At 38.1% G+C, this 22,430-nt stretch overlaps 1 protein-coding gene across 11 annotated transcripts in view; it reads right to left on the reverse strand.

The window, feature by feature from the left end:
• MRVI1 (murine retrovirus integration site 1 homolog) overlaps positions 1-22,427 on the reverse strand; it is a 105,391-nt gene extending 82,964 nt beyond the window's left edge. For 6 of the 11 annotated variants that reach the window (XM_017825055.1, XM_017825054.1, XM_017825052.1 and 3 more), the window contains exons 1-8: positions 21,480-22,427; positions 20,214-20,302; positions 17,295-17,405; positions 15,205-15,306; positions 13,208-13,645; positions 12,469-12,525; positions 10,964-11,056; positions 8,587-8,761 (exon numbers count right to left, since the gene is read on the reverse strand). The gene's annotated coding sequence lies outside the window, so the exon portion shown is untranslated. Of the gene's footprint in view, positions 1-8,586; positions 8,762-10,963; positions 11,057-12,468; positions 12,746-13,207; positions 13,923-15,204; positions 15,307-17,294; positions 17,406-20,213; positions 20,303-21,479 lie in introns of those variants that run through there. The other 5 variants (XM_017825040.1, XM_017825042.1, XM_017825039.1 and 2 more) reach the window with 5 other exon arrangements.
• Between the last annotated feature and the right edge of the window lie 3 nt (positions 22,428-22,430).

Here is a 22,430-nt window from a genome sequence, read left to right on the forward strand (position 1 = left end):
AATGACAAAGCCATCAGAGAATCTCTTCAAAATGTCGCCCAACATGTTCTTATCACGGAGTCACAGAATATCCTGAATTGGAAGGGACCCATAAGGATCATTGAGTACAACTGGCCCTGCACAGCACTATCCCCAAGAGTCACACCATGTGCCTGAGAGTATCCTCCAAATGCTTCTTGAACTCTGCCAGGCTTGGTGCTGTGACCACTTCCCTGGGGAGCCTGTTCAGCCCCCAACCACCCTCTGGGGGAAGAACCTTTTCCTAATACCCAACCTAAACCTGCCCTGACACAACTTCAGGCCATTCCCTTGGTCCTGTCACTGGTCAGCACAGAGCAGAGATCAGTGCCTGCTCCTCCTCTTCCCCTCACGAGGAAGTTGTAACTGCAGTGAGGTCTCCCCTCAGTCTCCTCTTCTCCAGCTGAACACACCAAGTGCCCTCGGCTGCTCCTCACACGGTTTCCCCTCAAGGCCCTTCCCCATCTTCATTGCCCTTCTTTGGACACTCTCTAATGGTATAATATCTTTCTTATATTGTGGTGCCCAAAACTGCCACAATATTCCGGGTGAGGCCGCCCCAGTGCAGAGCAGAGCGGCACAATCACCCTATATGAGAATATTACACAGATATATGTTTAGTAAAAAGTTCAATTGATTTTTAGGACACTTTAAACTTCCCCTAAAGCCTTGGTTCACAGAAAAAATTATTATACATGAGTCTTACTATAATTTAATGAATGATGAAATACCAGCTGTACCTCACTGAGGTTTAAAGCATTTTTACCTCCCATGGTAGAACTTTGGTTCAGTACCTGTTTTGCTGTAGGTGAGCACACACTTCATTATTTCTGACAGCTGACATGGGACAACTGCTGAGTGAGCTTGAGAGTTGCTGTCACATGCTCTTCAGTCTTCCTACCCAGTCTTCAAACATTTCTGACCACAAAAGATGACTTTATAGACTTCATGTGTAGTCTGGTGGGTTGGGAGCCAGGAACAAGGAGCCTAAATTCTACAACACTGAATATTCCATTGCACTGACCTGGCTTTTTGGCTTACATTGTCCATACCACAACACATAGTCCTTCAATAAGGGCATATCTCCATATAGGCAGCACATAAAGAAACTTCTAAGGAATGGGACATCTACAATGTCACTGCACTAATTAACTGTACTTAAAATGTCTTCAAAGACATACATTTCTCCTCAACAATCACTCATATGTTTAGCTCAAAAAAAACATGATTAAGAATTCTGGTCCTAAATTCTTTCTCTCACATTGCCTGCCATCCCAAACAGTATTCAATTTTTTGATTTACATAATTCTTCATGATTTCATCTGTTTTCATGGCAGCTTTCCTAAGCTTTCTGACTATTTTGCTCAGAATAACGTACTTCTTTGCACTTTCCAGACAGCATCGTTTTAAACTTTTAATGAAATAACTGCTTTTCCAATTCAAAGTCTAGAGCTCACTGTTAAACTCAGAACTGTGAATTCTTTAAGAAAATGTGAAAAACTGTTTTGCTGCTTAGCAAATCTATCCCTGGGGGCTACAATTTTGCCATTGGCAGAAGGAGTACTGACTGAAGCATATCTGAAGGTAGCCTGTTTCTTACACAGTATCCTTCCAATGGTCAAACCATTTTACATGCTAATATATTGGTTTTTCCCACAGGTACAAAGCCAGTGAACAGAGTGTGTATATTTACTATGAATGGCACCATACACATGGAAGGTTCATTGTAAGTTAAGGGGAAACTGAATACCTGAGCATAAGATGAAAAGATTCTCTCAGAAACCTACTGTTTGCTAAATCATGTTGTATTACTTTGCTTCACAAATTAAAGCTGCGCTGCATTGTTAAAATTGCTTTTGCAAGGCAGAGAGAGATTAGAAAACTCATTTGCACTTGTTGGAAACTGATTTTACTGAAAAGATACCAAGAAATACAATAAGAAAGTAATATGAAATTTACTTTGCATGCCAGCACAATCTGTTAATGCTAGATCTCTTTCAAAATGGGCACAGTTTTACATTAGTAAGTGCTTTGAAAATTCTACAGTGTGAAAAAATGTACATTAAAATATGCAAGTGCTGCTAAACATGCCCTTTGTTTAGAGTGTGAAACCAAGAGCTGGTCACATTAACTTTGTAGCATGGAACTAACTGAGACCTGCCCATCTGTTGGTTTGGGTGTTTGGTTTGGGTTTTTTTAATCTCTATTACTGTAAGTTTCCGCATTCTATTGATTTTACTTTCCAGGTTTATTCATGTTTGAGAGGACAATGATCCAAAAGTAATACAAGCACTCATTTAAATACTTAAGTTTTGTGCCAGATCCCCTAGTGAAGATTTTCTTTTAAAAGGTGAGAAGGTCAGCTGTGTAAATTCTATTCAGCTGGAAGCTGAGGGAAGAAAAACATCGGGCTGAGATGTTTTGGAAGACACAAATGTGATTAATAGAGCTTCTCTTTTGGCACGATGGAGGAAAAACTAAGCAAAACCAAAACCATGAAGTCACATGTAATTATTCCATTTATTTCCTACAAAACTTAAAAATTTAATTGCTTAAGAAGGTTCTGAAGAACAGACAGGGCTGGGAAAGATTGGGAGAAACATGGGTACAGGCCCAGCAAATGCCATGAGATTTTTGAGGACTTATACAAGTTAAACACTCCTTCCTTTTAAACAGGGATAATACAAATCCAAACCCACTGAAAACAAATGTATGTTTGGCAATGGGTGACAGCATGACACCAGAAGAATATCTTTTAATTGTAATTGTTTATAAAATTCAGGGCATCAATTTAAACTATACAACACATACACAAACACAAGTTTGCAACTGTAGCAGTTAATGTCTGCTTAAGAGGCTTTAAGCACAAAAAGCCCTCTAAATATCCCTTCCTAAATGAGACAGCTTTTGAATACTTTAAAAATAGGTTTTGCTTGAAGTTTGGGGGGATGCAATTAGTACTATTAGCATGCAATATCTGTGGAAACTCTTTTGCATGCTTATGGCTGAAGGAACCATCTCCAAGGGAAAATTGTTGTTGCATTTTTCACCTAAAAAAGCAGGTCTCATAATAATTTAAGCCTCTCCATACTTTTAAATATTGAAACCAGCTTTACTTAGCAAAGCTATCTGCTTGGTAAAATTATTTAGGTCAATTCCTCTCAATTTATTCTTCCTGACTAAATATATCAAGAGGGAGCGTGTTTAGACTTCAAGCTCTCTGGGACAGCAACAGTATTAATTTTACAGTGTCAGGAACAACAGTGTTAGGATCTTTGTGCCCTACTGTTAATTAAACAAGGAATTCTGTCACAGAACATAGATGTGTAAGTATGATCAAAAGTTAGCACTCTGCCTGTTCTTCCTTTTCCCTCCATTATTTATTGAGGTTGTTTGGATTTTGTTTAAAAAAAAAGCAATAACATCTTAAGTTCTAATTTTCTTTTCCTGAAAATGACTGAAGAACAAACTTGCATTGTTTCCCTTTACATTAAATAGGAGCAAAGCTGAGGAGAGCAAATAGCCATTTCCATTAAAATTCAGACCATGTAATTTATCATTTATGTATAGCTGTCCTAACAATACTGTTTCATCAAAAACATTGTTATGATTATTTTATGTGCCACAACAGGAAAGAGCAAGTATATCTTAATAAATTTATCCCTTTTGGCACTGCCCTTTGAAAGTAAATAACCAGTTTTCACTACTAAACACTAACATTGTATGAAATTAAGATAAAAGCAATAAATTTATGTGGAGGGAAGTTCAAATGGAAAAATAATGGTGCCTAGAACTTAGAAATTTCATAACTTACATTTTCAGATGTAGGTGAGACTACTCAGACTTGACAGGAAAAAAGAAAGGAAGTGTTATCCCCCTTCACAGACACGATCTGAGGTCCCATCCACTTCAGTGACATCAGTAAGAATTTTGTCAGTGATTTTAGTGAGAGCTGGATGGAGCCCCAAGTGACTGATGACACGAACATTACTGTCCTGTTCACAGCTTTATGCACAGCTCACTGAAAAAAGGAGGTCTTCCAAGATGCCTGTTACAGGAAGGAATGCCTGCATTCCCAATTAAATATTTTGACATTCATTCTCACCAAGTTACCAAGGAATGTTGCTATTAAACGTATTATTCTCAGCTGCCAGATCCCAAGATCAGCATAGTACTTTTTGTAATTATTATTAGCTATTGTGGGCAGCTTTTATTTATCTTATTCTTCCCCTGCCTCAGTTATGACTCATTTTCTCCTCATAAAAAAAAAGTCAGCGTAGTTAAACAGTGGATTAAGTTTCTCCCTTTGCTGCTTGAGATGGTTATTATCTATCAAACTGCCTCCTCCAGAAAATTACAAGCACATATGTGTCATGTTAAGGAGTCTGTGAGAGGATAACTAAAACATAAGTGTAAAAATGTGTTTTATCAGCTACAAATAGACTGGCTGTAATACCAAATACCATTGTCATCACTCTGGATTTTTGTTACACTTGCTGTAACAAGACTGTAGTGCACAAATATTCATCCCATGATAGTTACAAACAGGAGAAATATTAGTCTGTTAAATGGTAAGAAAACACAGGTATAATTTTCCCTTCTGGGAAAACAAACCCAACAAAAATATCTATGCAATAACAAAAAAAAACCTAAACACACAAAGTAAACAAAACCCAACTAAAAAAACTCCTCTTCTTTGCCATAAAATAACAGCACCTGATTTCCAAAATCCTATCCCATTATAATTTTTGTCTTTCTCCCCTAGTTTGATACACAGACAAACCCTTACACTGCTGTTTTAGTTACATGAGCTCAGGTTTGAAGGTGCTACAGATTTTGTAGTTCAAACTCAGACTTTTAAAAAAAAAAGAAGAATCAAACCAAGAAAACCAACCACATAACATGCCTTTCCCCTGCCCCCAAATTCTCAGGAAAGAGCTGTCTCAGGAATAGTAGGATTCCTTACACATCTGATGCTTTGCAGCACTAGTACCAGACTGTTGAACTCTTGTGGTTCCGTTTCCCCTCTGGGTTTCATCACTGAATTCCAAATGCAGCCAACAGAGGTGTGCCAAGGCAAAGCTCTTCTGGCTCATTTACTAGGATCCTGCTAAGTGGAAGTGTCAGGAAGTCTATGTACGGGGTGGGAGGAGGGGAGGCAGCAGTGGCAGGGAAGATAGCAAAGCATGACAATATTTAAATGTGTTTACTTATCCCATCATGAAATCCTTCATTTACAAACGCTTAGATTACTAAAACTTAGCTTTAACTCTAAACAAGTGAGTTTAATGTGAAAGCTTTAAAAACTGTCTTGATCAAAAAAAAAAAGGGAAAAAATAAAATTTAATTTTATTGCAATGTTTTCAAAATTTTAGGTTTTTGTGTGTGTGTGTGTGTGTGTGGTTTTTGGTTTGTTTTGGGTTTTGTTTGTTTTTAATTATGATAATTAAACCACTGATGACTACCCAGCAAGAGGAAAATGACAATCAAAACCAGTCAAAGGACCAGACTTGTATGTTAATTATGATTTTAAAAGTTACTTCTTTCTCTTGGAGTGTTACAGTGGTTAAGTCACACAGTGTACACAGAAGGTGACAGAAGCTTATAAATGGATAAACTGATGCCTTAAATGTGCCCATGTAGTGCTTGGAAAGCAACAATCTTCAGAACTTCTCAGTTGTAGTTCTACTTCTCTATATATTTCACTTAATGATACTGTAAGTTGCTACTGTGGTAAACAGCTTATCCTCTGAGCATCTGCTGCTTCACCCACACAGCTGCCCACAGATAGTGTTCTATCCGTGCTGCACTCAAGGTACTTGTGTGTTCAGTCTTGTCATCTTAAAATCCTTGTCTGACAAATATCATTCCTGGGCCTTGGAATGAGATTATATTTAAGGTCCCTTCCAACTCAAACCATCCTATGATTCTGTGATTAATGACAATTCTAAACGTTTTATCCCACAGAGACCAGTCAGCTTTACTAGACTTGCTGGTGTTTTGGACTTGTAACTGCCCCAGTTTCTATTTCCTATACAGAAGATATTTTATTACACTAAATGATAAGTTAGAGGAACACAGATGAGCCTTCAGGCACACCAGCACTTCCCTTGGTCTCTGAAAGCCTTCTCTTTTTACATGTATCAGTCTAGTAAGACATAATTGCTGAAAGCTTCTTTTTGTAAAGTTTCAATAAGTTTGCCTGGCCTTAAGCTTTCATAAAAGCACTACCATTTTTCATTGTGTGCTGTCATAACTTTTTGGTCTTGTAAGTCACACCTCAATATGTTTGAAAACAATTTCATTTATATGTAAACACCTTGAAACTGCTTTTCACTGTGATCTGTAATACTAGATCACTCCCTAGAGAATAACAGCTCAAAAGCAAACCTTCAACATCCCAGCTCTTTCTGCACATCCAATTAAAAAAAATACAGTGAAAAAACCACCACAAAACCCAACAATCAGACAGTTCCCAAACATATTTCCATTGATTTTTAAGATGTAACATGGGGCACGAAGTCTGCCACAAGCAAACATTTGCATCCAATTGCTTTCATGGAAGCATAAAGTCTACAAGAACAAAATCCTAGAATTTCTAGGCCTAAAATTCTAAAACTTAAGTCTTCAGCTCCCCAAACACATGTGACCACTATAAAACAACAGCAAAGGGAGCCAGTTTTGGATCAACCATAAAATTGGCTCCACCACCAGCTCCGTGCCCAAAGCTTTCCTTCTGTGGGAGGCTTTTCCTCCCCACCTCCATCACTCATGCATATGAGGATTTCCCAGTGTTTTGCCTGCCCACAACAAACCAGACTCCCCCTCCCACTCCTCTTCAGAAAAGTCTGTCTGTGCTACTGATTTGTTGCCCCTTTCTTTCAAGCCTTCTGCATCTGGGAGACAAAGCCATTTTAAGAAGCAGTATTTCTTAAACCACAGTCAGACCTGACCTAATGAGGGAGTAAACATGGTCCAGACAAACACCACAACAGATGCCACTACACTCTGTATTCCATGCTCCTGGCTCCAGCTTCCTGCCAGTGGAACCAGCTGCCTGTCACTTCCCACCCTCCCGCACAGGCCTTGGCTCAAAGCCACCCTCAGAAGTCTGACATTTAGAAACAGATTTAACAAACTGCTTAGCATTTCATAAGCATAACAAGAAAGTGCAACATCTAAACTTTCAGCATAGAATTTCATCCATTTCCAGGTGGTTTTTCCCCCCTTTGTTTGCACAGTAGTACGTTTGTATTTTTCAAACAAATACACTGTTTTCTTGCAGCTCTGCATATAACATTGTATGCAATAACTCTATATATAAAGTTCACAAAAGTTTGTGAATATGGTAATAAAAACCTTTCTATTTTTGTAGTCACAGCAAGACAACATTGGCCCTGCTGCTCATGGTGCATCCAACTTAGCTCATGTCTGCATTTAAATTTTTAGGGGCTGCAGGAAGTTGCCATACAGTTCACAGCATTTAAATCCCATGTAAGCCCTTTTCTTACTGTAAAAGCATCTTGTATTCCTAATCTTGCCTCCAAAATATTGACCCTTTGCATTACACATGGATGTTGTGTTGCCACACAGAGCACCCACTGTACAGGGCACAGAATCACAGAATTGCTAAGGTTGGAAAAGACCTCCAAGACCATCAGGTACAACCCTTGACTGAACACCACTGTGTCAACTAGACCAGAGCACTCAGTACCACAGCCAGTCTTTTCTTGAACACCTCCAGAGATGGTGACCCCACCACCTCCCTGGACAGCCCGTTCCAAAGCTTAACAACCCTTTCTGTGTAGGAATTCCTGCTATGTCCAGCCTGAACCTCTCCTGGTGCAGCTTGAGGCTGTTTACTCTTGTCCTGTAACTTGTTACCTGGAAGAAGAGGGCGACCCCACCTTACTCCTTACTAAAACCTCCTTTCAGGGAGTTGTAGAGAGTGACAAGGTCTCCCCTGAGCCTCCTAAACATCCTCAGCTCCCTTGGCTGCTCCTTGCAGGACTTCCTCTCTAGACCCTTCACCAGCTCTGTTGCTTTTCTCTAGACTTGCTCCAGCACCTCAGTGTCTTGTATCCAAAACTGGACACAGGGCTCGACGTGTGGCCCCCCAGTGCCAAGTACAGGGGGACAATCACTGCCCTGCTCCTGCTGGCCACACTATTCCTGATCCAAGCCAGGATTCCACTGGCCTTCCTGGCCACCTGGGCACACAGCTGGCTCATGGTCAGCCATCTGTCAAACAGAACTCCCAGGTCCTTTTCCTCTGGGCCACTTTCCAGCCCCTCTTTCCCCAGCCTGTAGCACTGCAGGGGGTTGTTGTAACCCACATGCAGGACCCAGCACTTGGCCTTGTTGAACCTCCTACAATTGGCCTCAGCCCATTAATCCAGCCTCTCCAGACCCCTCTGCAGAGCTTCCTACCTTCCAGCACATTAATGCTTCCACCCAGCATGGTGTCATCTACAACCTGACTGAGGGTGCCCCTGATCCCCTCATCCAGATTATCAATAAAGATATTAAACAGGAGGAGCAAATTTACTGCACTAGCAGAAAACATACCTAAATGAGTTAGCAGGCTGAAGTACTAGCTGAGCATGATCCTGTCTTCCTCACAAGTAAGCATTGGCCTTTGAAGGTTTATGGTTTTGAACTGCCAAGCTGAGATACAATACTCGCTTAAGGGTCCTTGAATTGCTGTTCCTTCCAAGTCTTCAAACACAGACATGAGAAAATGCTAGAAAAAAACATAACAATTGACATGGCTATCAGTAGTCCTCAAAATCCAATCTTACTGCCACACAACAAGGTAGGGCAGCCATTGCCCACTTCTCTAATTACACATCTACCACCCAGACATTTAACCTCTACATAATTTCAGGGTTTGGGGCTTTTTTCCCTGTTTACAGAACCTCAGTAATAAAAAAAAAGAATACAACTTTAAAAATATGAATACAACTTGAAGAATATCAACTTGACAACTATTCCTCAGTGCTCTACCACCTGCTCAGTACTAAATCTCCATTCCTGCTTGCAGTGTTGCAAAAAATGCCATTAAGTATCCGTGAGCTGAGTTACTGGGCAAGAACTTGACTCCAAGAACACAGTAGAATTTACAAACCTTAACCAAGCTCAGAAGACCACTGGGACAGACCCAAGTACAGACACACCTCCTCCCTTTTGGAAATAGAGCTATTAAGGTAATTTACCATTTCTTAAAAACAGTTGAATGAATGAAAGGCAAAAGGCTTGTTTCCTTTCTTTACACAGTTGCTCTGTCTACATTTCCCTAGTTAAAAACCCATAGGTTTGCCAGTGTCAGTATTTCCAAAACAAGTGGGGAATTCCTACCAATTGTGTTTGCAGATCAGAAACAGAGCAGCCTCATAAAGCTTCTCTTATGAGACACACTGATCTAATCTGTTTACTTTCAGAAAGATTACTGTAGAGAATTAGCTACCTGGATTTGGGAGGATGCACTACATACATACAGTTGCTTTCAATTCCAGGAATTCAAGAAACTTATAAGTGCCCCTGCAAGTATTTATAAGAAATTTCCTTCCACCACTCTTTCTTTTTTTCTACAGAGGTTCAGAATAAATTTGGGGAAATGAAGGATTTTCAATTAACTCTAACTTGTTCCACAATGTAAGAAGCATTTAAACATCCTTGGCAGTAAATCCCACTGATTTTATTTTAAACAAAATTTTTGGAACAAAATCGAGATTGCCAGAAGAAGAGCAGCACCTTGCATGTCATCATTTTCTGTACAATAGTGACATTAAGTCTTCCTTGAAAACTACTAAGGAAACATATGGATAATTTCACAGAGAAGTGTCACAAAGCAAAGCCCTACAGAGGAAAGTAAAAATAAACAATATCCTCTTCTCTTCACTCATCTCATTAGAATAGCAACAGAATATAAACTAAGCAAGAGAGCAATTGGTCATCCTCTTGGAAAAGTCACCAAAAGAATTGCAACTTGAAAATATTAAGATAACAGAAAAAAAAATACAAAACTCTCACTATGATTTGCTACAAAAGCTGAAGTAAAATTTGTCACCAAAAAGACAATGATGTGCAATTTTAAAATATCTTTTCAAAAAGTACACAAACCAGAATCTCATTATGCAAGTACAACACCATTTGAGGGCATTGTGCTGGGGTTTGGGGTGGGGGGAGGAAGAGGAACACCAAAGACAGGATGTTACATGAGGGATCCGTAGTGCTGCGTGCTTGATTTTAATCACCCACAGTAACACTGATTTCACACGGTCATGACTAAAATCATTAGTTGTTCTTTCGTAAGTTTAGTCCCTGCCTCTGAGAAGCACCAGGAATATGTGCCTTTGCAGTAGATCAGGTGTAATTCAGCTGCTTTCCCACATGATTTCACGTCTCTCAACTCCTTCCAGTTCCTGGATGATACAATGCATGACCTTGCTTTCCTTTCCACCAAGGGCCCTCCCGACACTCACTGCAAGGACTGCCAGCAGGAGTGCTGATGTGTGTTGTTTACAGTGGTGGTCACCGCTGTGCCTCGGCAGTTAGGAGCAACCATTTAAACAAAGGCCATTCATAACTTGCACGTTGTTAAGGTTTGGTCAGCCCCTTATAATTGTCCCTGAGATTCCTTTTGAGCTACATTTTCTTCAGGAGATACACAAGTTTTCGGTAGGGGCCCTTCCCACATTTGCACTGCTGGGACTGCCAGGTTGTGAATTTTTTGTTGTTTAAAGCCCAGCCAGTACTCAGAAAAGATAGTGTCATTAGCAGTTGTCCTAAACTGGTTTTTTTCTCCTTCTGTGCCTTGCATGGCCCCAATTCTTTCACGCTGTATGCCATTTAAAACTCACTACACAAATACTTCCCCTCCTTCATGCCATCATCTTCCAACACACCCAACTATCACATTACCTTCACAGATATTTATCCCTACCTCTGTTCCACAGCTAGTGTTACTCAGCTGCATGTTCAGTATAAAATCAACATTGAAATCAAACAGGAAAAAAAAAAGCTTTGCTGATGTTACCTAAACAAAAAATAAAGAGAACTTCAACATTTTGAAACTAGGAATATTTAAAATTTTTTTAAAATGTTGTTTGGTTTTTTTTAAATACTATACTAATTGTGAGTACGTTTTCTGACTTTATATTGTTCCCACATTGCAAACATTCCTATCCATCAAAGTCAAAAGCTTCTTATTAGTGATCAAAATATATTGCCTGCTCATTTGGACCGGCCTCCAACTGTTACACCAATGGGATAATTCAACAGTGGCACAAAGAGCCTTCTCCTGGTGCTCCAGGAAGCAGCGACACCGGAGAGCACAGAGCTGATCTGCAACCTGCCCCACCCGAGCCGTGCGGGTCTGGAAGCAGTGCAACCACACTTATAAAACATCACAGGATTCCTGCCAAGGTTCTGATCCCAACCAAACAAGTGCCACAGCCAAGCTCTGCTGGGTACTGAGAACAGAACAGTTCCACCTTAGGGCCCCACAGCACCTTCAGCCTCCACTGAATCCCACAGCAGCTGGTGTTTGGTCTCACGAGGGGATGTGCACAGCAACACTGCAGGCTGCACGTGGCTCATGGGGCCATTTGCCTGAGCTGGTTAGAACTAATTTATTTGGAGGGCTGCCAGGGATCTAAACTGACATTTAACTAAACCCACTGCTTATGTTAAAGGGGTAGCTCACCATCTGAGAGGAGCCAGAATTTGAAAGCTAAACAGCTTTCAAATATAGTTGACTCAACTGAGAGGGGGAAGTGCTTTTAAGAGGCCAATGATGTCTTCACCAGTTGTTTCAGTTTGCCGGCCACAGAGGTAGGCAAATGTATTACTTGTAAGAGTGACTTAACAACACTCACTTTTCTAGGAGCAAAAAGAGAATTTAAAAAGATGTTCTCCTTTTTAGTATTTCTATTTAATATGTAAAATCACAAATATTTTGTCTGCATAAACATTGTAACTAACAGTGTGCCAATCAAAAAAATGTTGAAAACTAGGCACTGAGAGTAACAACGTTGCTCCTCAGATTGAAGGCAGTAGTAAAACATTTGTCTGAAGTCAATTATACAAATAATTAGTGCATGCAAGTGGTTTAAGCAAATATCAGAAGTTCTTTCATGTGACATGAGTGTCAGTAAACTCCCTGACATAGCATTGTGTTTGGTATTTTAAAACAGGCATTCGTTCCACAGCTCAGACTTCTGCACTTTTGTCTCAAATATGCTCTTGAAAAGCATTGCAGAATTGGATGAGCTAAAGGAAAATGCTGTATCCTACAAAATTCAACAGTTTACCATTTTAGCCAATAAAATTTTAGCTAATATAAGCAAGCAGATTGAAAAAAGGAACTGGAATTAATTCAAATAATGATGACAGGCTAGGGCTGTGTTTATATTAAAAAAAGAAAAAAATTTCCTTAATAAAACTCACTGATTTGGAGAAGCCTCTGCTTTCTATAATTCTGTCCACATGTTCAATACAGCACATCTTCAAAGTTTTAAAACATGAGATCAGTATTCATTTGTTAAAATTCTTCCTGTTGTTATCTACTTCAGCTCTCCAACAAGAGTGTTAGAAAAAAAGAAAATCATACTATTGAGTAGCAAATACTGTAGAAACCATACTTTAAAAACCCCACAAACCAACAATATCATGTTGCTCCAACAGCAGCTACATTGATATTACCATGCTGGTCAATCTTGTCTTACAGAAGTAACAAGATACTCTTAGGACTATTTTTTATTTTTTTTTCATGCTTGTCTATTATTATTATTAAAGTTGATGAGTAATTGTTAAAAAATACTATTTACTGACTTCGGAAACAAAAATGGTTAAACCTTTTTCTTCTAGAATTCTTCATACAAAATAACTACACTTCAGCTCTGGGCATTTTTTGCATCCAGTCTCACAACTGAATACAAAAATGGTTTGGAGAAAAAACTAATCTGATTGCAGGTTGTTACAGATTATCCAAAAATGTAGACACATTACCATGGCCACAGTAATTGTATTTAAGTTTCAATTTGGCTCTCTGAGGCAAGGATTGACCTGATGACCTCCAGAGCCCCTTTTATTGTAAATTATGCTGTGATTTTATGAATGAAAACTGAAAACACATGGCAACACCTTTTTTTTTTATTATTTCAATTTATTATTATTCTATTTATACCTCAATAGTGCCCTCTGCTGATGTTTATCGTGCTTGATTATTTGCATGGAAAAATTGTGAGAGTATGTTATGAGAATGTGTTAACAGTTCTCCTGCAAATGAAGGAAGGAAACAATTGCAGAATGTTCTTGTCTCACATTCAATCAGTGCAGGATGAATGTGCAGGGTAAGGGCACAGAATGTAAGTGATCAATACCTTTATCAGGTCATTTTGGAGAGTGTATACATATTTAAAGTCAAAGCAGGCCTCATCTCCCTCAAGCCATGAAAATTTAGGATACTTCACAACAGCCTTCAGAGCCACAGAACAGCTCTGTCCAGAACATGTGAAAACCTCCAAAAAGAACTATCAGCCTTCCCTCCTACAACAATAGCAGTTCCATGGAGGTGACTTAAAGGAGGAGATTGAAAAGGGTATGTTGGAAAAACCTCTCAAACCTGGAAGATCAGAGGGATCAGAATTAGCAACCATTCACCTTCAGCTGCCTGACCTATAGTTTTACATACACAAAATTGTGCAAGTGATAGAGCAAATAACTTAGTAAACTTATTATTATCTTTAGTAAAAAGGATTTTGGTGTAATTTGGTGTAAACTCTTGGCAGGTTCTGCTTAGGAGGACAACATCAAAACTGCTTTTAAGACACACTTAAAATGGATGTATGTACAAAACAAACATTACAACACACAAAGAAAGCCAGCTTCTCCAAACGCTTGTCAGGATTGTGACTGGCTATTTAAAAAGTTTCTCAGTTGTATGAGAATTAAACTTCATTAAAACTGCTATAAAGCTTTGCAAAAGGAAGTCAAAGCTTTCCCTTCAAAATTTTCAGTCTACTTAAATTCAAGTACTAAGTAAAACCATTCTTTTTTCCAAATCTTACACTACTGTCCAAGCTTTGAAGGGTCATGCAGAAGTGTTTTGTCTTATTTTAGATGTATCACAGCTAAATTTGTGTGCTAGTTTTTTCTTTTGTATTCCTATAGCCTCAATGGCCAGCAAGAGTTCCTACTAAACTGCCTGTGTTCCCCAGCCTATTAGCAATCACCATGATTGAACTTTCCTAGGGGCAAGTAGTACAAATATCTTCATAGTAGAGTTAAGATATTAGGAAAAAAGTTTGTAGAAGTTATATTACCAATCACATGTGTATGAATTCAAAGGATTTCACATCTCCTTCATGGTGTATAAATGTCTTTCATAAACAGCATCTCTTTAGAAAGAACCAGACTGCTCTGTTTACATGCTCATGGAAAACACAAATTACCCTAAAGAAAGGTAAAACCCCATCTTTTTCTATGTATTACTGAATGGGACACAACAGTGAGGGAAATTCAGGCTAAACTTCCTGAGAAACTCTAAGAGCAAAGTTAAGCAATGAAGCTGATCCCCACAAGGCTTGAAAGGTTTCCATCACTACAGTTTCAGACAGACTAATATCAGTACTGCATTCCTTAGGTACAGCTTCTGCACAAAATGGCACTGCTGAACTAAGAAAGAAACCTGTATTTTTAATATTACATTAGAAAACACAACCACCCTTGTCAATCTTAAAAAATGGCTCAATATTAGAGGGACATCTGACTAAAAGTGTGAGAATCTGAGGCACACATACCTGTTCCTCCAGACTTGAGTCACACAGCTGTCAGCTGTACTATGTCTACCAATTTTGCCTACGTGAGTTGCCTAGTTTGGTACTTAAGTTTTATTACCTTTGATTAACACAAAGGAATTATGCCTGAACAATATTTAGTTATAAACTAGTTAAAGGTGTTTCTCTTACAAGTTTTGTGTTTCCAGCACATTATGAATTACCACACATGGACCACTGAAATTGCAACATAATCTGCCAAGGTGCAAATGAGAGCCCCTCTTTATCCAGTGAGATAACAATCAGAAGGAGTAATTTGTGAAAGTTGCACCTTCCTTCATTTGAATGGTCTGATCTGGGAGCATGCATAGTCACTTGACTGATATAAATAAACTTTTACTCATACTTGCAGAGGCAACATAGTTCTGTGAGTTTCTTTACTGGCTTCTCAATCAACAGAATTCTTGACTGAGTTCCAGCAGTAGCTCTATTGGTGGTGATGTGCAAGCTGGAAAAAACACAACTTGACTTTACATCCCAGGCTGAGCCTGCAGATAGAAACAGTCTTATTTATAAACATCATGGATGGCAATTCCAGCAGCAGAGGACTACAAGGCACTAACAGCAGCAGACTGCTCTTTGGCAAATGAAATCAGCTCAGAACTCCAGGCAGACATCCATATGCATCTTACTGAGAGAGACCAATTTAATTCCTTACACTATTCAGTGTCACTCACTTTAATGACGACAGATATTCTTCTATTAATGTGCAAACCCAAGAACTTCCAGGTAGTTCACAATACAGTATTTCTGGTGCAGCAGTTTGCTACTGCTGTGAACTGTAGCCTAGATTCCATTAACAACTGAGGTTGAGAATACTAAGTCCAGTATCTCCCAGTATAACCACCTGGACTTATCAGGGAATACCAATTTTAGAAGATGCCTTGAGAAGGCAGAAGGGAGGCCTGAAAATTTACAACTGTACATTTTTTTCTGCTTTCTAAGTGTTACTACCTGCTTATGGGATGTTCCAGTTAACAGGTACTCCTTCAGTTAAATTACTTTTAAACGAATAGTTATTCACTTGCCACATGGTTTAGAAGCTGAGCAAGAAGATATTCTCAGAGCAATACATGGAAATAGGTTCCAAATTATCTAGGGAACCAGTGCTTAGAATACCTCCTTGCATCTTAAAATAACATTTGCTTCTGCCTGATAACATTTATTGGTTCTCTTCCAATCTGAGGCCTTAATTCAAGAAGATAGCTGGGCTTATGCCTCATCAAGGATCAATGGCTCTACTTGCATGGCTCAAGTTAATTGTAAACTTGAGTTACGTGTTGATGGGAGATATGAAAACAGGCTTCAAGTATGGCATCCATCCACATCACTTCTCAAATCACTGAACAAAATGTCCCTGGCCTTCTAAGAAGAATGTGGATATAAACACATCATGCGCTAGACAGAAACACAGAACAGACATTTCTTAAATAAATGAATAGATACACATTGTGCTATTGCACTGGAATTTTAAAGTAGTCTGATTTATGTTTTCCATCCACAATGTAAGATGGTAAAAAAATAAGGTGTTTTGCATTATTAATAGAAAGATGCATTTAAAGACAGGACATAGAATCGTTGGCATAAAGGTCGAGTTTTAAAAGTGCACTTTTTCCTCGTGGGATGAAATAAATTACACATAATATACCTACTTTACAACTAGTAATTTAGACCCAATAGAATTATAGTTTCCATCTTGAGTGGGAAAAAAATTAAAATGACTATTTTTCTTTCCCACATAAAGATTTATTTCCTTTCCCCCAGGACCGGAAGTTCTTAGTGTGTCCAACAAAAATTAATGACTTCTATCTAGAAAGTAAGAGATATTCATGAAACACTGTGGGGGGGAGAGCAAAATTCTAAATAAATACACGGATGAGAACATAAAGTAAACCTTAATAAAATCCCAGCATCTCTGATAATTAATGCTGTGGTTGTGAGTAAATATTAGTCAACCTGTATCTATGTATTTTAGCAGTGCTTCTATTAAGATCAAAGAAAACACCCATGAAATCTAAATTCATGAATATGTAAACAGACAAAAGAGCAAGGCTACTTACAGTTTCTTATTTTAAATGCATACATAATGTATTACACAGTACAGTATAAAATGTTATACATTGTATTTAATGAACACATGTGCAAGGACGGGGAAATATATATGGCTATGTGTGTACATATACTTTATTTCAAAATACAAATATTTATTTTGCCATTCCTCCTTTAAAAAATTGATCTTAAAAAGGTTATGAAATAAGCTTTTAACAGCTTTAAAGGTTTACTCGGAAAAATATTAAAAATACAGTTTTCAGAAATCAACACAAGATGGAAACTTCCAAACTTGGGTCCCCTGTTTACACCTTCAACTTTACGTCTTCAGAACATCTACACAGGCAAGAACTCCAAGGTATTGATGAATTAAAATATAAATCATACCCAGGTTCTGCAAAATCCATGCCATTCATCCTTGTGCTCATGCAGACATGGGATCTTGCTCTCCATCTTTTCAAGCACATTAGAAATAGGCTTTACGTTTTCAGAAGATTTCTGTGTGATGCAAACCAGATTTATATTACTTTTTAAATTTTTTTTTTATCTAGATCAGCAGGTACCTGCATTCACAGGCTATTGAACAGATCATTCAGATCTCATCTGACAGGACAGAGCTCTGCCCACAAAAAGTAAGGGCATTGATCTGTTTAAACATTGTCACCTTTAGTGCTGAAACAGAAGTGGAAAGGGTTCTGTAAAAGAAAAAAAATAATGGAGATATAGAAGAAAAGTAAATACTCAGAGAAGGAACTATGGATGTTAGATACATGAAAATCAACTGTTTTTTCTATTTCATTCTATGTATAGAAGTCAGTATATAGTTTATATGATAAATCACATTAATGAAAAGGATGTTGAGAACAACCAGTCACTGCCAGGAAACAGAGAAAGATTTGTTGACATATTCCCAAAAGTTTTCTTCATCTTCAGGCTGATTCTCAGGCTTCATCCTTCCTGAGAATTTCAGCACAAGTGTTCATTGTTATTTTTGGAACTGACTTCTGCACTCAAGTCCTTGCTTGTATAATGTGTTTTCCTTTCCTTAAACTTTCTGTTAAAAACTTGGGTTTTAGAGAACATGCACAGGTTTCAGAATGAAAAGAATTGTTTGAACAGGCATATAATGCAAGAAGGAGATATTTTAAATAAGATGGTTCCTCTGCTACTTTCATAATATTTTAAAAAGTACCACTATAGTATCAGAAGACATTAATCTCTGTACCTATTCTGTAGTCTTTTTTACCTTCAATTTTCAGGATACAATAACATTCCATTGAATAGAGAAAGTATATTTTATTATAAGCATTTTATGAAAAACAACTGTCATTATTACATAACAATATTTTATGTTGAAGTACCTGTCAAAATGAGGAGTTTATGAAAAATAATTTTATCAAAAAGACTAGAGGATGATGGAGATCTCAATGTTCTTGGGTTAGTTACCAATATCTCCATTCCAGCATTAATGTGATTTAATGTGTTCAGAAATGGGTTGTGCAATTTCATTTCAAAGAACGTGGTGTCAGAACTCAGGAGTCCTCCTGGAAGAAAGCTTTGGCAAGGAATAGTCAGCGTAGTCTCCACCCCAAACTTCTGGTTTCTTTTTAAAAGTTTTGCTCTGATCAAGTGCAAGCTTTTGTAAACTAAATATTTTTAAAAGAGACAGAATACACAATGGCAAAATTTGTGAAGTTCAGAATAAATAAGCTAATAAAAAATTGATATATCTCTTTAGGTGTAAATCTGTTTAAAGTCTTAAAGCCACTAGGTCTTCCTAGCAAATGTTCTATGCTAAAAATTAGTGATACTTTCATTCTTTACATTACAGCACTACAATGTCATCTGATCCCTCTACAGTCTTTTGTATAATCCTCACTTGTCCTATTAATTGCTGACATGCATTTTAAACCTGTAATGCTATTGCATAATCCCTGAAAAAGCCATCACCAAGAAGAGAAGGGAGGGGAAAAATCACCCTTTTTGCATATGATATGTCTATAATTCAAATAAAATTTATCATTTAACAATTCAGTATTTATCGATTATAGTTTCCTGGAACAAGTTTTTTTTACATCTTGAAACACACTGAAGCCCAAGAGACAGGAAAATGCAGAGCTGTAACCAGATAAAATACTGAACTCCGCAGAGGAAGTCCAAGTCCTCTGCAACGAGAACGCTGGATACTGACTGTGAACGGCCGCCAGAAGGTGGCAATAGCGATACCGCACTTGCATCGACAGTTTCATGTTCAGAAACTTGGTGAGGTTTTAGGCATAAAAAAATTCACTTTATAGAACTGCACTCGTACTGTTAACTTTTTATGGCAGTATTCATTTCTGGCCAGCCCCACAGAGAACAGAACGAAATTCTCCTGCATCCTACAGCTGCCTCTCTGGAGTTTTCCAAGAGAAACTCTATAAAGCAAAGCAAACCCAAGGATTGTAATGTTTCTGGGATTAATTTCTTTTAAACCACACTTTTATCCTACTAATCAACGTTAAGTATAACGCACAGAAGGTAGAAGGCTATCAGTGCAAAAACTAACAACAACAACAACAACAAAAATCCTCCTTTGAAAACCAACCATGAAGCATACTGAGGTCAGACCAGGTTCTGTATTCATCAAAAAATAGATGGAAATATTTCCCTACATCCCACATGGAGGATACTGAAAAGAAGTGCAGCTATAATTTCAGCACTGCAATATTCCTGAGTATGGAGACATTACATTTTATGCAACCCAAGCAAACCATAATCAGTGGTAGAGTGAATAGAAGCGGGCCTGTGCAAAGAGGAAATGTTTGTGCCAGGTAAGAGGATTAGAAAGAAGTCAGTGGGACAGGTAAGCATGAAGTGTGTCTCATGTCCCTTCAGTTTTTCTCTCTCCATCTTCAAACACACAACTTGCTTGCAAACCACAATCACAGACATCTCTTTCAGTCTTTGCTTGCAAAACAATTCGGTAGATTTAGGTGACTAACTCAGTAGGACACAACTGTGCTTATCAGATAAATAAGACAAACGTAATCATGTGAAGAAGCATGAAAAACAACAAAAAAATTAACAACTCCGGCAGAATAAAATTATGCAGGTTTTAGCGGCTGTACAAAATGTTTCATGGTCTGCAAAAACACTACACCTCCCGCTGAAACATTAACACAAAGCAGTCAAGACCATCCATTTTTACAGCTCTGTCTTTTTAGATTTCATATTGTTTTATTAAAAGAGCTAGTTTTGTAGGAAAAGAGTACCTATAACATTGCTCAAAATTCATTTGATACAGCCTTCATCAGCATCCCTTACCAGCAGGACAGAAAATCCCAGCTCCTTACAGGAACAAGTTTGAGATGCACAGCTAATCCAACAGCCTCTGGAGTCAGCACAATATTAAACTACCAAATAAAAAAAAATATATATACCTATTAAGTTCATTTTTAGTACTTTCTTAACCAACCAGCCCAGCATTTTACTAAACCTGCTTGCTATCTTTTCAAGATACACATCATGTCAAGGCCTAAATTAATTAATAAGTTCTAAATGCCCTGACCAACCCCACGAGGTGTATCCTGCCTGGAGCCCAGGAGCCACTTTAAGATCATCCCAGGACTCAGAGTTACACTGTAAAAGTGTTGATTCCTTTCTCGGTCACTGTATATAACATATCACAACTGGAAGTTCAATTTGCTGTATGATACTTTACTTACGTAAGTGTTTCTGATATTGTTAACAATCCAAGTTTAAAAGTAGTGATTTAAATTTCCATAATCATAAAATACAAAGAAGTAGAAACAAAAGACAGCAAGATAAAACGAGCCTCTTGTCTTGAAATGTCCCTAAGCACTCATAATGTGAAAAAAGCAGCTCTTTCCACTAGAACAATATCTTATACATGAAATAGGTTCTACACAGCAATAGTGATTTATTGTTATCAGTGCATATGGGGGAAAAAAGGACTTTTCCAGCTTCAAGCAATATTTAAGTCAATAGTTTGCATAGTATAGTAACAAAATTTTAAACACGTTAAAACATTTCTATTAGGTTTATAGCAGGAAGCAAGAATTGTTTTCCTCTTTAACTTTGGTTGAATATTCTTAAGGCCCAACCCTATAAAACCTTTAATTAAAACTAGTTTTCTGTCTGTGAGGAAAGCAAATTTACTACAGACACTGGTGAGCAAACACCTCAGGAACAGGCTGATTTTTCAGTCCAAATACCCTCAGTATCAGTAACAATATCTAAAAAGTAGCTTATTTTGAAAAATCAGCCTATAAATCAGTGAAGTAGGCTTAGAAACTCTATTAATTAGCATCTTGCTCTGCATAACATTGTTTTTGGCATGTTTCCAATGCAAAAAATGCACACTCCTACTAATTTCAATGTCACTCAGCTTTCCTGCCACATGCAAAAGTTTCTCCACAAAAAGCATTTATGGAACAAATCTACTCAAAGAGTAGGAGAAATAATTGTTACAATGTATCAGACCGGTTAACTCAGTTCAGAATAATTAGTGCATAAATAAAAATCAAAAGTTCACATCCAAAATGTTAAGTAATTAAAAATACTACTTACTTTGGCTTCAGAGAACAGGTGACACTGCAAGTCATCTAGTCATTGCTACTGTAATACATAGTATTACAGTAATTCGCAACTATTTTTAAAATCAAATTTACTAGTATAATGCATTATAGTTGTGACTATTGACTCATTCGAAATTTTGTATTCTGTGGATAATTAGCTATAGGACAAAATCGTTTGCTTTAGGGTTTAATAGGCTGTGTAAGTAATGTCACAGATTTAATTTTTTTTTTAATCACCTCAGTAGAAATGTGCCAGACGATCCTTTAGTCTTACTATCCTTTTTTTTTTTTTTTTTGCCTTGGTAGCTGGAAAAAAACCAAGACTGGTCATACGTTACTGTGCTTGCTGTGTTTTATCCAAATACACCAATGCATCTGCCACCATAATTGGAAAAACACAATTTAGGAGCAGTCAAATCTTAAAATTTCTTCTTTACTTTGCGCCTCCCTGTGGCTGAATCCCTCACACAGAACAGGCTACAGGATCAGCGCCTGGGCTCAGCATCTTATTAGATTTTATCAGATTCAGTATTTGTAATAAGAAACACTTGGATAATTTGAAAATAGTTGGCCGTGCTGCGGCCGAAAAATTTAAATATGTTTTAATAGTATTACACCGGCTGAGCTAGTCGGATAAAAATCTGTTTGGATTTACACACTGCTTTCCCACGAAGATGGGGGAAAATCCGCACATTTATAACGATTTTAAAATATCCTGAGAGGAGGCGTTGCCCGCGAGGGAGTCGCGGTCCCAAGACCAGAGAGAGCAGCCAGGCAAATCTACCCCATTGACCAGCGGCTGCAAGGACAAATAAAAACACGCGGCACTGCCTTTCAGTGTTTTATATAAATATAGATATATCTATGGGTAGGTACGTGATGCGTGCATGAACGGGAAAGGAGAACACCCCGGTTCCCCCTCACGCCGCCGCGGAGGCGGGCC

Source organism: Lepidothrix coronata, unplaced genomic scaffold, assembly GCF_001604755.1.
Source record: "Lepidothrix coronata isolate B3197 unplaced genomic scaffold, Lepidothrix_coronata-1.0 Scaffold115, whole genome shotgun sequence".
Lineage (NCBI taxonomy): Eukaryota > Metazoa > Chordata > Aves > Passeriformes > Pipridae > Lepidothrix > Lepidothrix coronata.